Below are 13407 nucleotides of genomic sequence, written 5' to 3' on the forward strand. Positions count from 1 at the left end.
CTACAAGACACAGAAGTGTCTGTTTGAAAATTAATTGACCCTCAGCCTAGAAAATAATGTCTAAACACATTTTATTGGGAGAGCTAGTTCTTGTTTCCCAGCAGAAACAATCTCTGCTGATCTTTGGGATCATTACCCTTTAGGCCTCCAAAAGAAAATAATTTCTCAAAAGACAAAAGAAGTACCTGGAAAATCACAGTTTTCAGAATAAGACAAAGGGATGTTTGACAGAGAGGCTGAGGTTTTGACTCCCTGCCATTTCATCTGATTTCAACTCCCATTTCTAATCTTTTTCATCCAGGTGGGAAGCAGCATCCCCTAATGTGCGTGTCTGTCCAATGATTTTGTGCTTTCCAAGCTCCCTTGCCGTTTCCAATAAGTGGGGATAAGAGACCAACCCCAGGGGTCCAGCAGATACTGACACTTGACAAAGAAAAGAACACATTCTGATTTGGCTTGATGCTGGGTAGGAAAGGAAAAAGAGCTTAACAAAGATCTTGGGGTTGATTCTGAGCCATACAGAGATCCTTGCATACTGCCAAAATAGTGGAAAAGAGTCTCAATGTAGGTGAAATTTGGTGGTAAAACTGCTTAAGAATCTGGTAGTACACCCTACTGGTAGGTGACAGACAGGCTAAGGAAATAAAACGTGCAGTGATCAATGCTTTGTACACATCTCATTCATCATTGCCTGAACGGATCCAGAGAGTGATTTTATCCTAATAATACGATGTCAGTTTGGATCACTCTTGTTCTCCTGGCACCTACTCCATTCTTCTTCTTAAGAAGTTCCTCAGGAGTTTTCTAAGGTTGAAACTTTAGCCTAACCAGCTGTATTGCCATCTCGTATGTTTTTAAACAGATTTCTGCTCACAGTTGAACAGACATTAGCTTCTGTAACAAAGCAGCAGCCCATATGCAAAGTTTGCCTGTTTGCACTGTAGTGTCCCGTGCTTCAACTCAAAGCCAAAATGTCCATATGGCCATTGGAAAAAAAAACAAGGGGAAAAAAATGCAGAGGAAAAATGTTGAGTTGTTTCTGCTGGAAGGAAGGAGGAGTTGTCAATACAGAAAGTGGGTTAACACCTCAGCAGTGTAAACGTAAAGTTTGTCATTTTGCCGTACAACACAGCAGCTGGGAATCGAACAGACACAGCACAGTGATTTCTTCTACCCTTCTACCTCCTTCTTCTTTCCTTCCCCTCCTCTGGGCCTGACCTCCTTCAGCAAGGGACCTCCAAGACCTGCTCAGATCACAGAGTGTATGTTGCAGACGTAAGCAGCCCACATACATCTAATAAAGGCAAAACAGCACACTAAGTCCATGACACTGTTTGTATAAGGCAAAATTTTTCATCAAGATGTTATCAAAGAGTACACTTCACAAGCTGGTCTTAAAACATACACAGAGGATCTAAATAAAAAGGTTTGTCTTCAGCGCCAAGATCAGTTCTAGCGGAGAACTGGTTTAAAGACCAACAGCTAGGTTTGAATTCCTATTCAAAAAGATGGTGAGCTATACTCTTAAAATTGTAGTCCAAAATAATGCAAAAAAAAAATTTCCAAAAATATTCAAACTACAAGTCTACAGATCTCTGGGTATTTCTACTTTTAAGGGCTGGCCCAGAAATAGTACCTTTTTAAACTGCAGTTCTCTGCGAGTCCCAGCATTAGGAATACTTAAAGCAGAACTGAAAATTACTGTGTCGGTTTCAGACCTGCATGTGGGCAGGAGAATAGCAGCAGCAGCAGCAACACAAATGATTGCACAGAGGAAGCAATCTGCCAGCCCCTGTGGAGAGTACCTAGAGCATATGTTCAGTGCAGCATGCAAACATCTTTGATTGTACCAGGCAGATCAACAATGCTCTGGCTACACGTCTTTAACAGTGGGAAACAGGAGATTGTGGCATGAGCCTTCTCTAACTCTGCTGCTGCTGTCTAAGTTTATTATATTTATGCATTTTATGGATCATCACTTCTGCAACTCTGAATGTACAGTGTGCTGGTCACAAGAATAATAGATGCATGCAGCATACAGTGATGTCCTGGTGACAAACAGGCTGCTTTAACTGCTTCTGCTGCAGTTTTGATTACACTTGTCTGAATGCTATTTGCATTTCCAGTCCTGCTGTTGCCTATATTAGCTCCTGAGCTAGAGTGAATTCCGATGTCCTTCCCGCCTGCACAAGGTTTCCTTGTACACAACCCCTGGCATTTCTTCGGGCAAAGCTGACAGCAATACCAGCACTCAATTTACTGTCATTCCCTTGGTGTCTTACCTAGATGGCTCCTAGACTCAATCCTCTTGAAAATAGACTCGTGGACCTGTAAATCTCCCTACTACATACAGCTGTGCAAAGGATTTATTTTTTTAATGCAGCTGAATCTGAAAGAGAAAAATGTTGCTGTATTTCTTCAGATCAGATCAACCAAAATTTAAAAAAATTTATCATTCTTGGAAGGTCCGAGTCTGCATTTTTGAAGCCACAGTAAGAAAATTGTAGAAGAAAATAACAATTCAAACCAGGGTTATTAAAAAAAATAAACTCAACTTATTTAGTTTTCCAAAGTCTATAGAAAATATGGATCAAATGTTTTTCCTTATTTTTAGCCAAAATGGTACAAACATATGACTAGTTTTGGTTGACAAAAAAATTCAGATTTTTCAGTGAAAACAAAATTTTTTGTCCAGTTCCATAAGCAACTGCAAATAATTGAGAACAGATGAGATTTGTTTGTTTGGTTGGTTTGTTTTGAAACAAAAGTAAGGTACTAAGACTAGAGATCTTCTTTCTTCTCTCCAGCTCCCAGCATACTACAGCAGCTCCCAAGTGCCCACCATCCACTTTCCATGCCAAATTTCACAACCACAATAGCAAGAACATAAAGAAATTATTGTGTCATTCACTTGCGTTTTGAAATGAAAATTAATTTCATGACCCTTAACACTCCATAACTTCAGATAACTGAAACAGCAAGGGAAATTTTGATCCATAAAATGTGATTTCCCAAACCACAACTGGGCCAGGACATAAGGACTTAAAGCCACATTTCTGTGAAGAAAATGCTGACTTTCCTTGTATCTCTAAGTATTACAGTCTTATTTTTACCCTTGACAGCAAAAATTAGCACTACAGCAGTCTTTTATTACCTTTTCTTCCAGAGAGGAAACACGAGAGCTTTTCCTGGTGTACATAGCATTCCCCTTTTTACTACTTATTCCATTTATTTTCTGAATCTTGGCAGGATGCTAACCTGGGCTGTATAACCACAGGCTACAGTACTCCAACTGCCAGACATTAATATATCTGTTTTAGTCACTCATCCGCCCCCAAAATTGACAGTTTGAAGAATTACCAGCTCCCAGTACATGAAACTTAACTAAGCCTGGACAGCTGTATCAGTGAACAACCTAGATTTCCATGTTAATATGACCTTGCTCGATACAAAGCCCTTCAGGTATTTTATCAGCTTGTCTGTGAAAAGGATTCAGTCTCTTCAGAGGTATAAAGCAGGGTAGGGAAAGCACATCTTGCCTAATTTACCATACATAGTTGAGATGCGCAGCTTAGATCATCATCCACATCTAAAATTAAACGAACAGCCTGTCTGGTGTGAATTGCAGGCACTAACCATAATCCCCTGCTCCCTTCCAAGCACTCCTCCAGTCCAGCTCACTCTAACACCTATGAGAAAGACAAATAAACTGTTCATCTGAGAGCAACTAAAAAGCCTATGAAAAAAATATCTTCACAATAAATACCAAGAAGGGTCTTCACTCTTAACTCCCCAAGGTCCTACAACTCTCAGGCAGCCAACTTGATCAAGAAATAGAGACGCCCACCATAGCTGGGTCCTGCCCAGCTGGCAACCGCACTTGACGTGCAGCCTCCTGCTCCATTCACACACTATTCATGCTTCATATTGTCATAGCTTAAAAGTTTGATGAGGTTATGAAGAAAAAGAGAATGGGATACAACTACATAAAATGAGGAACAGCACTGAACATTTGAATAAGAAAACAGATTCCCTCCTTTCATAACAAAAGAAACTGTGGGACATGTATATGAGTTTAAAAGCAACATTATTTTAGAAATACTTTTATTTGTACAAAGTTCAGTGTTAATTTACTGTAGAGGATATTTGAGGAATCAGCTACCCCAAGATACCACCTAAGTCTAGAATATGGAGGAAATAAATTAAGAGTAATTACTTATTTTCTGGACTTGGAAAGAGTTTGCCCTCATTTCCACAAAACGATTTGTTGAGCCTTCCTCGACAAGCTCTAACCATGACTTTGATCCATCGCCAGTATAAAGTGGACTCCCAGCTCAAACCAACTGGGTAGGAATAATCTCCTGCACAGTACAGACCATTAAAAATGCAGAAGAGCTTCTTGGGCAGAGATTATGTTGAACTGCAACAACACAGAAAGGCTCTGGGCTCGTAAGAACTGTTTGATAATAGTGCAAATAAAATCTGGAACAAAGAGGGAAAATAAAGAAACCAAAACAACCCTTTGCTTCCTCTAACATAAGTACACAGGATGGCAAACTGATGCAGAATAATCTAGAAGAGACTCTTCAGAGCAAAGAACAAGAGACAAGGAGAGCTTTCACTATAGAAAGTAAGACAGGCCTGAAGGTAAAAACAAAGAGCTGCAAATTATTGCAGAAAAGGAGGAAAGACCACAAATACCTTTAACAACTATATGGTGACAGCAATACAGATGGTTGTATGGCATCTTCCACCACAGAGTACAACAGTGTCATTACGCGAAATGGGACTTTCTTGGACTGCCAGTGGGACACCAGCACCTAAAGAAGTGCCTGCAGGCTTGTAACTATGGGGAGAAAGATCATCCTAGAGCAGGCAGGATAGACAAGCTAGAGGAAAGACTAGAAAAGAGGAGGGATTAGTCACAAGAGAGGAAGGATTAGTAACAACAGAGGAAGGATCTATTTTCTGGACCACTACACAACAACTAACGGTATTCTTGTTCATTTGAGGGAGCTGGGCCATTGACTTCAATAAAAATAAAATTGAGCCTTAAAGTTGTAATGAACTATTTATTAATTAGTATGCCCTAAATGTTCAGAAAAAGCTATTACTTAATATGCATTATTCATCTCTCCAATCTTCTATATATGAAAGGAGTTGATTAGATTGATGATAGGATTGAGAAATACAGACTCTTGCCATCTGAAGATGCCCAGTTACATCCTTTTTTTGCTTAAATTTCATCACAAGCTAGCACAAAAGAAAAGCCAATGACACAAGAGCAGAGCCAAATGCATCTGGCTTTATTGAGTATAATTGTAATATCAAGTGCTTTATTGGGTTGTGTCTTTTGGAAACAAAAACAATCCATTGTGATACTTTGGAAAGGTTCCTTCTCATCTGCATGGAACTCATTTAAAAAGGATGATTTAAAACAAAAGAAACATTATCCAATATTAGAAGTAACTGTTAGCAAGGCTCACTAATGCAATGCACTGAAGCTACTAGCTATGCAATTCTATTGCATAGCTAAACTACTGTAATTAAACCGTAGTTCCTCTGTGTTATTTAGCAAAGTAAATAATTACATCGTGCCCCTGAGGTTTATTGTTAATTTGTAGCATCAGGCAGAAACTCTTGCTGTCATTTCTAAACCTCGTTTTTATGGGACCGTATACCTATAGTGCTGCCCTGTTACTGTACTGAACGTCAAAGTGGCTGCACTGGCATTTTGTCCTGTTGTGTTCCACATGGTGAAGACCCATCATTACAATGCCTTGTGTGCATATGCATTTGTATCCAAGGCAGTCGTCAAAACTTCAGACCTTACAGGCAACTCTTAAATAATCAGCATGGGTTTATTTCAGAGGCTGGGAAAGCTAGTGTTTGTGCCATGCACCAAAAAGTCTCTGGATTCATTCACTTCCTGCAATTTGACTTTTTTTTTTTTTTTTGGTCCAGAAACATAAATGTCAGCACAGTAGGAATATAGTCACTTTCAGCATCACTCTTCCTTCGACAAGAATAGCTCTTCCTACACTCTTGTTACTCTGCCTCTGCCCTCCAGCTCCCAGACTGCAGAACAGAAACTCAGCCCACTGGAAAATACCCATTTTTCCACAAACTGCTTGTAGCTGCCCAGCTAATTTAACTAATGACAGGAAAACAGAGCAACAAGGTAGAAGAATGTTTTTTAAAAAGTTCAACACCCCCTCTATCCCTGAAGCTTTTAGGTCATGTTGTCAGAGGGGGCACATATCTGTTCTGGATGCCCTGAACAAAAGCAGGGCTGGCAGGATTACAGCTAATCCTAGCCCAGGAGCTGTAACAGGGCTGGGACTGAACAAAGTGGCAACTGGTTCATTTTTAATGGCACGCTTAGATTAACATCCAACATTCCCATGCAGCTTTGAAGTCTGGGAAGGGGAAACAAAACCACAGTGACCCAATAATCTCAGTATTCAAGTGAAAAAAAATGTATGCACTGATATCTCAAAAGATAAGACTGCTAATTCCCACATATCAGCAGGAAAATTAATATAAATGTCAACTTTAGCCTTTCCAGTCTGGGAGTTGCAGCTTCTGTTCCTAAGGAGGAAGATGTGGTTTCTCTTGTTTTCATGCTCCTCCCAGTGGCAGAAAGGAACGGCCTGTCTGCTGGCAACAAAGCACAGAGTTTTTCCCCTTCCCTTTGGCCATTCCCACAGTCCCTTTTAGCCAAGACCCAGCAAAGAGTCATCGTGATGCTCTGCGTGTCCAGGATGAATCAGCATAAAGCTCTTTTACACGACCATGAATTTAATATTCCATTGCCTTGGAAAGCCTTTATTTGATATAAAATAATAGTAGAAGTGATAAAATAAAGGCATTAAGATAGGGAAAAGAGACTCAAGAAAGAAAGAAAAAAAAAAATCTTTCCACAGGATATTGGTTTTCTCTGAGATTCCTCGCATTTGCTAGCATTTAAATCAGTAATTTATATCTGCTTTCCCAGGACAACAGATTACATTTCACTCCCTCACAACAGAGATTCATAAAAAAATCTCCCTGAAGTTGTACGCGCATGCATACATACATAAAATAAACCACTGTATTTAAAAATCTGTATTCAGTCTAGTACGGTTTGGAAACCGGGACGCTGGGCCAGAATCTCAGCTAGCAGTAAAACGTTATGTTGATTAGCTCAATACGACAACCGAAATGAACACATATCAACATCATTCCCCCGGCTTCAGCTAAATGTGCTGATTTGTATCTGCTGCGTTTCTGGCCTGCTCTACTCTGCATTATTCCGCTTCCTAAGGAGTCGCGATGACAGCCGCGCGATCGCAGCGTTTCCGATCTGTTATTAAAGAGCGGCTGCTTTTCAACACAGCTAAGAGTACACTTCTGCGATGAACAGAAGGATCACATTACCGTCCCTCTATGTTGCTCTGGTGAAACTGAGATGCTTTGTAGGTATATATCATATCCTCAAATATATATATATATACACACAAAGAAGCGAGAGACCCAACCTATACATACAACTCAGCCTTTACAATCTTCACAACCTTCATTCTGAGTACTGTAGAGAACACAGGAAAAGTTGTGAATCAAACAAATCAGGGAAGGAAACATGGATCAGTTTGTAAAGGATTTGGAGATCCTTCAAAACAAAGGATACTGAACTGTAAGATACTTTTATGTGTGTGCTAGTGTTTCTCTTAGAAAATATATTTTGAAGTTGACATTCCAAAATCAGCGAAGAGCTTAATGTTTTTAATTTTTTTGGCTAGACAAAATGTTTTCACCTAAAAATTCAAGTCCTGAGGTAAACAGAAATGGTATTCCTGCACAAGTAACATTTAAAATATCAGAAAAGCATCCTATAAAATCTGTAGCTTTCTACAACTGCTGTAAATCTCAGTTGGTCTGCAAAGCTAATTAGCAACATATCCAAGACTTGGCATCACTGGTTAAACTTAAGAGATCAAAGTGATTCCTGAACATCAAACCTTTACCTCTAAAAGTAGTGTGCTAGATTTTAGTATCTTTACTTATGGTGACAAATTCTGACATTGTCCAAACAATGCGAAGTTTGCCCCCCACGAACATTTCCATCACTACTGTCATACCTCTGTGTTCCCTAACAAAGGAAAAATAACAGAACATGGGATGGCGAAAGATCACGTATAAGCTATTATTTATTTTATAGTAATATCTTGTTTTACTCTTAGAATCATAGAATAACCAGGTTGGAAGAGACCCACCGGATCATCGAGTCCAACCATTCCTATCAAACACTAAACCATGTCCCTCAGCACCTCGTCCACCCGTGCCTTAAACACCTCCAGGAAAGGTGAATCAACCACCTCCCTGGGTAGCCTGTTCCAGTGCCCAATGACCCTTTCTGTGAAATCTTCTTTCAAAGTGGGCATTTAATTTAATGAAACACCATAGTTGGTTTTTAATGCTTGTTTTAATGCACCATGTTTCTTATGGCACCTCAGCCTCACTTCCTTCTGCTTTTCCAGTTGGCATTTAATTTACTGAAACGAAGGATTTACTGCTATAACTTACAGTTAGATTGCGATGATTAAATGCCCACCACTGTATTATTTTCAAGCAGCAGTTCACTTAGCATCAGTGAATTATTACATGTTCACTGTGTGTTCTGATTCGGCAGGTAACATACTGTCACTGCTAACACAGTTCAGGACACTCTAAATTGACTCAGAGATTTCCTAACAGGCAAGAAAGGACAAAGAAGGATTGGAACTGACCTAACAAATCATCTAGGCCATTTGGTAGCTACCACAGGCTGCCACGCTGTACTAACCCATTTGTAAGCTCTGGTATTCCAGAGCTTCACTGCCAACAGGCACAATGGCCATTGGATTGAAGTCGCTACTTCTCTGTTCCCAATATATAACACAAATGCCCCCAAAGTGGCTTTACAATACAGAAGCGCTTCTGAATCCTAAACACCCATTTAAAAGGTTGACACTTCAGCCTTTAAGTTAATTTATCCACTTTGAGCTGCAGAAGTGCATCTCTCACAAGATAAATCTTCAACAAATGCTAGCCCCAGCTATCTCCCATCTCAGGCAAAACCAGAGGCTACTAGAGAACTTGCGTGCATGCTGTTGGTACCACATAAAAGCAAACATTACCTTGGATTTTTTCAAGGAAGTCTCATAAAAACTCAGCCATGATGCTCAAGATAATGAACAGTAAGCTTGTAGTTAAACATAGGCATAAGTGCTTTCCTCTTACTTCCATCTACTTAAGTTCTGTCCTGTATCAAAGCAGAATTCCAAATTTCTCCCAGAAAAGTCCTGATGCAAGAAAACCAATAAATCAGTGGAGGCTTTCCCGCTGGGGCTGCTGTGGTCTGGATTAGGGCCTTCAGAAGAGGAACACGCTCTGAGTTTGGGTAAATAGGCCACATACTCTTGGCAATTCATATCAATATATCCTAAGTTTCCAAACCCAACAACTTTCCTTTACCAAACTTCTGGATGGATTCGCTCCTCTCTGTCTCTGGATTTCCTATCCCTTGCCATTCTTTGTCTCTTTTAGGAGACAAAAAAAAGGCTACAGAGTAGGCAAAATTGGTTGTCTCTGCTTCCAGCCTTGACTTGAACTGACTTTTGCAAACACACTAATACACACTTCTCACTCTGAGCCCCTGACCCTGCTCTCACATTGCACTCGAAAAAAACATTCACCTCTCCAGACAAGTCTTCAGCTAAACTATTCAAATACATTACACAGCCTTTGCCTCACTAGTCCTTATAATTCAGATTATTTCATTAGACATTTAACTTGTAATATCCATTACATATATAAATATAAAATATCTTAGTTTGTTTAAGCTAGTGAGAAAAAGACAAGGGGTTACATAAAGAAGGATTTGTCTTAAGAAGCCTTACAGACAACACTTTCTCATCTTGATAATTTTTAACAAGTAGCTGCTTCCTCTCCCCCTCCTCTCCTCCTATCAGTTTCTCTCTTTATCAAAGTACAATTAAGCAGGCTGGCTGGCAATGTTTTGATAGCAAAAAACCCACTTCTGCCTTTTTGGTTCATCTTTTCAAGCTCATCTTCAGAAAGTGTTTTAAAATGTTTTTGCTACTATTAAAAAAAAAAAAGGCCTCAGGACATGGCAAACATGGTCCTTAGAGGCTAACTCCTTACCTCAGTCTCTTCGGGATTCAGCCCAACGACTCCTTTACAGCTGAGCTCTTTTCCAAAGGAACTGAAATATGTATGGTATCTCCACTCTCTCCCTCTTTCTGATTTCCACTTATGCCTAGTGGAGGGAAGCTTCTTATGTACCAGCAGGAGGAGGCAAAGCAGCAGAAGTTCACGAACCCTGCTACTTATGGGGAAGAACAGCATTCCCATGGGTGATGTGCATGAAAACAGCAACAGGCCAGGGCATAAAACTCTCTACTTCTACAACAAAAATTGAGTATTCCCTCTCCCAGCCATAAAAAGAAAAATCCTTAATATGAAGCTTGTTCCTGGAGGCCTGCAGAATATCTCTGTGCCTTTTATACCCTTCCTGTACATGCCAAGTGCCTAAATCCATTACCTTGACAACACTGTGCATCACTGTAATAGCATGAGTCACACTCATGATTTTTGTGACCATAACAAAAGCAGACTCTCATCGATTGGCATGGAGCTCCCTGTTGGAAACTATAATTTCAGAAGGATACTTGCTTTAAATCTTGCTCTCTGCTTTGGGTCTTGCCAAACTTGCACATATACCAAATCTGGTGGCTTGTTTTATGGTCTCATTTTAATGGGTTTGTCTGTATTCCAAGACCCAGCAAACAAAATAGATCAAACCCCCTCCATAACGGGTTTCATTCACAGCTTCTTCCTCCTCCTTTACACATCTAATCTCAACAGGCTCAGCTCAGGGTCTGAACCATCTCCCACAGTTTTCTGATGATGATTGTGATGTTCTGTTCCAGATTAAAATCCAAGCATGCGGACATTTCACTTAAAACCCTTCGGCATATATGAAGCTGGACCAAAGTCTTAGACCAGTGAAGAAAGGAAGAAAGAGAGGATACATACAATGCAATTGTGCGTCAGGTTTTCTGTTGGAGAAACTACAGTTCCTAGCAGGTATCAGTCCAAACACAGGGATGACTGCTGACTTGCACGTTTGACTGACGAGCCAAAAAAGTAAATATGTTAAAATAAAGACAAGAATTAACTGTTACAATGAACAAACAGCAGCACATTTTTAACAATATCCAGGAGGAAAAGGGGTCTGATTTCCTGTGTCTCAGCTTGCCAAAACCCCCTTTTCATCAGCTGTGTTGTGTCTAGCTTAGTTTATGGATGCATGGCAGGGACACACCCTGCTATGAATCTCCAGCAGAATACTCCAATGCTATACAGAGAAGTGTGTAGAAAAGCTCATGAAATCCAGTAGTAATTAGATTTCTCAACAGTAACGTCGGCTATGCACTGCTATATAGTGTATCCAAAAAGGAACGGTTTACTGCTTTTTGCCTGGTATCCATTCACAGATTTGTGATAGCAACATCTAACACAAAGCAGGAAAGTGCAAGACTCGCATTTTATCAGTCCTGTAAGCCGCTGACTGTTAGACCAAATACTTGAGTAGTACGAGAGATGATTTCTCCACGTGGCCTTAGTAGACATTAGCACATTATTAAAAAATACAGGCACCACTAAATATGAGTGATAATGTATGTGTTACATGAGAAAGATCTACAGTTCCCATTGAGGCTGTGATGTGGAACTGTATAGAGATTGAGCACGTTTTTGAGAGGGAGGAAAACGGACAGAAACTGGTTCATATAGACATGTGAAAAGATAACATCTGCCCTGGTAACAAAGCAGGAGATTAAATAAGATGTGGTGTGTGCTCCTGCTAAGCCAAAATCCATTAGAAGATCAGAAATCCTTACAGGAAAGTGTAACAGCTCACCTCGCCACTTCCACAGGGCTGCTGAAGTGCAGGGAGAAAGAAGAAGGCAGCAGGAGGGAGAGGAACACCATAGGCCAACATGAGCCTGCAGCACTCCACAGGCAGGAGAGAGGATATCCACATTGCCCTTGAATGGACCCTCAAACAAAGCCTCGGCGAGGATGACTGGTATTGATGGCTGAATTTGTGAAAGGGTGGAAGACTGCAGAGGGCTGCTCCTCAGGTCTCTCAGGAGATTCTAAGTATTTCACAGCCCTGAGCCTCCCATCTGTTCCTGAGAATGGGATGAAGGATCTAATTAAGGGGAGATTAACATGATAGGCTTGAGGCAGCAGAGTCTCTGCTGGAGAAAACTCAGTTACCTGCTGGAGCTCTTTGAACAAGTTAATGCAATAGTAGAGAATGGTGAAAGGGAACATAATTTTCTACAAGTTTTCAATAACTTTCCATGTAATAGCGCAAAGGCCCTATCCTGTCCTCAGGGGATACAATGCTATAGTTCAGATTAAAAATGATAGAGAAAAAAAGTAAAGCAATGCAAGATACAAACTGATTTTCAGCCCAGTATTCTGGGCTACTTAGTGATATGCTAGTAATGACACATCATTGTAGCCCATTCAAAGAAAGGGCCTGTCCCTGGCAGGACTTGAGTGTCCCAGTCTGCATGGCACGTTCCATCTTCAGAGCATGAGGATGGATGTGCTGGGTAATCCAACAACTGCCGAAGAGGACTGAGAAGCTCTTCAGTCAGAGGTGACTAATGGTGGTACAACTGAGGCTCACGAGGCAATGCTGCAAGGAACAATGCAAGGAAATAAGCTGCCCGTGACTGAAGGGTAAAATTAATGACATAAGTACCAGAAGACATAAATGGCAAGGGTCTCATGGAATTCCCTGTCACACTGCTGCAAACTACAACAAGATCAGGTACAAAGTATTTCAGAAAAGGTAGTTTACCTGCATTTTTAGGCAGAAGGAGTGTTCTCTTGATTACTCCTCTTTCTCTGGCTATCAAAGACTTGATCAGTCAAAGCTTTGCTGGGGAGCCAAGTCAACACTTGCAACTGGCATGTTAGACTCCCTCGACTAAGTACATAGTCTGAGTCAGAGTCAAATCCATGGGGGCTGCTCTCTGCCAGTCTGAGGAACGTGTAGCATTCCCCCAACACTCTGAGTGTTCAACTCTCTCTGTGTTCCCTTGTGAGACAGACAGATGTTAATATTCCCATTTTATGGTTAGAAACTGAGGCACAGAGAGTCTAAGCAACTTGGCCAAAGTTGCAAAGGGAGCATCTGGTTTAGCAGAGAGCTGAAGCCCAGCTCCCCAGTGCCAGGCGAGCAGCCAAACTCCTGGAACAGCTTCTGTCAGGAACAATTCCCATATGGAAACAAGCCACGAACACAAGGACAGCCTAATTACAATTAAAAAGGAATCTTCCCAG

The 13407-nt window shown here is 40.7% G+C and overlaps 1 protein-coding gene across 1 annotated transcript in view; it reads right to left on the reverse strand.

Moving 5' to 3' along the window:
* TMEM132B (transmembrane protein 132B) overlaps nt 1-13407 on the reverse strand; it is a 255895-nt gene that overhangs the window by 109880 nt on the left and 132608 nt on the right. The window lies entirely within an intron of this gene.

Source organism: Phaenicophaeus curvirostris, chromosome 17, assembly GCF_032191515.1.
Source record: "Phaenicophaeus curvirostris isolate KB17595 chromosome 17, BPBGC_Pcur_1.0, whole genome shotgun sequence".
NCBI classification, from domain to species: Eukaryota; Metazoa; Chordata; class Aves; order Cuculiformes; family Cuculidae; genus Phaenicophaeus; species Phaenicophaeus curvirostris.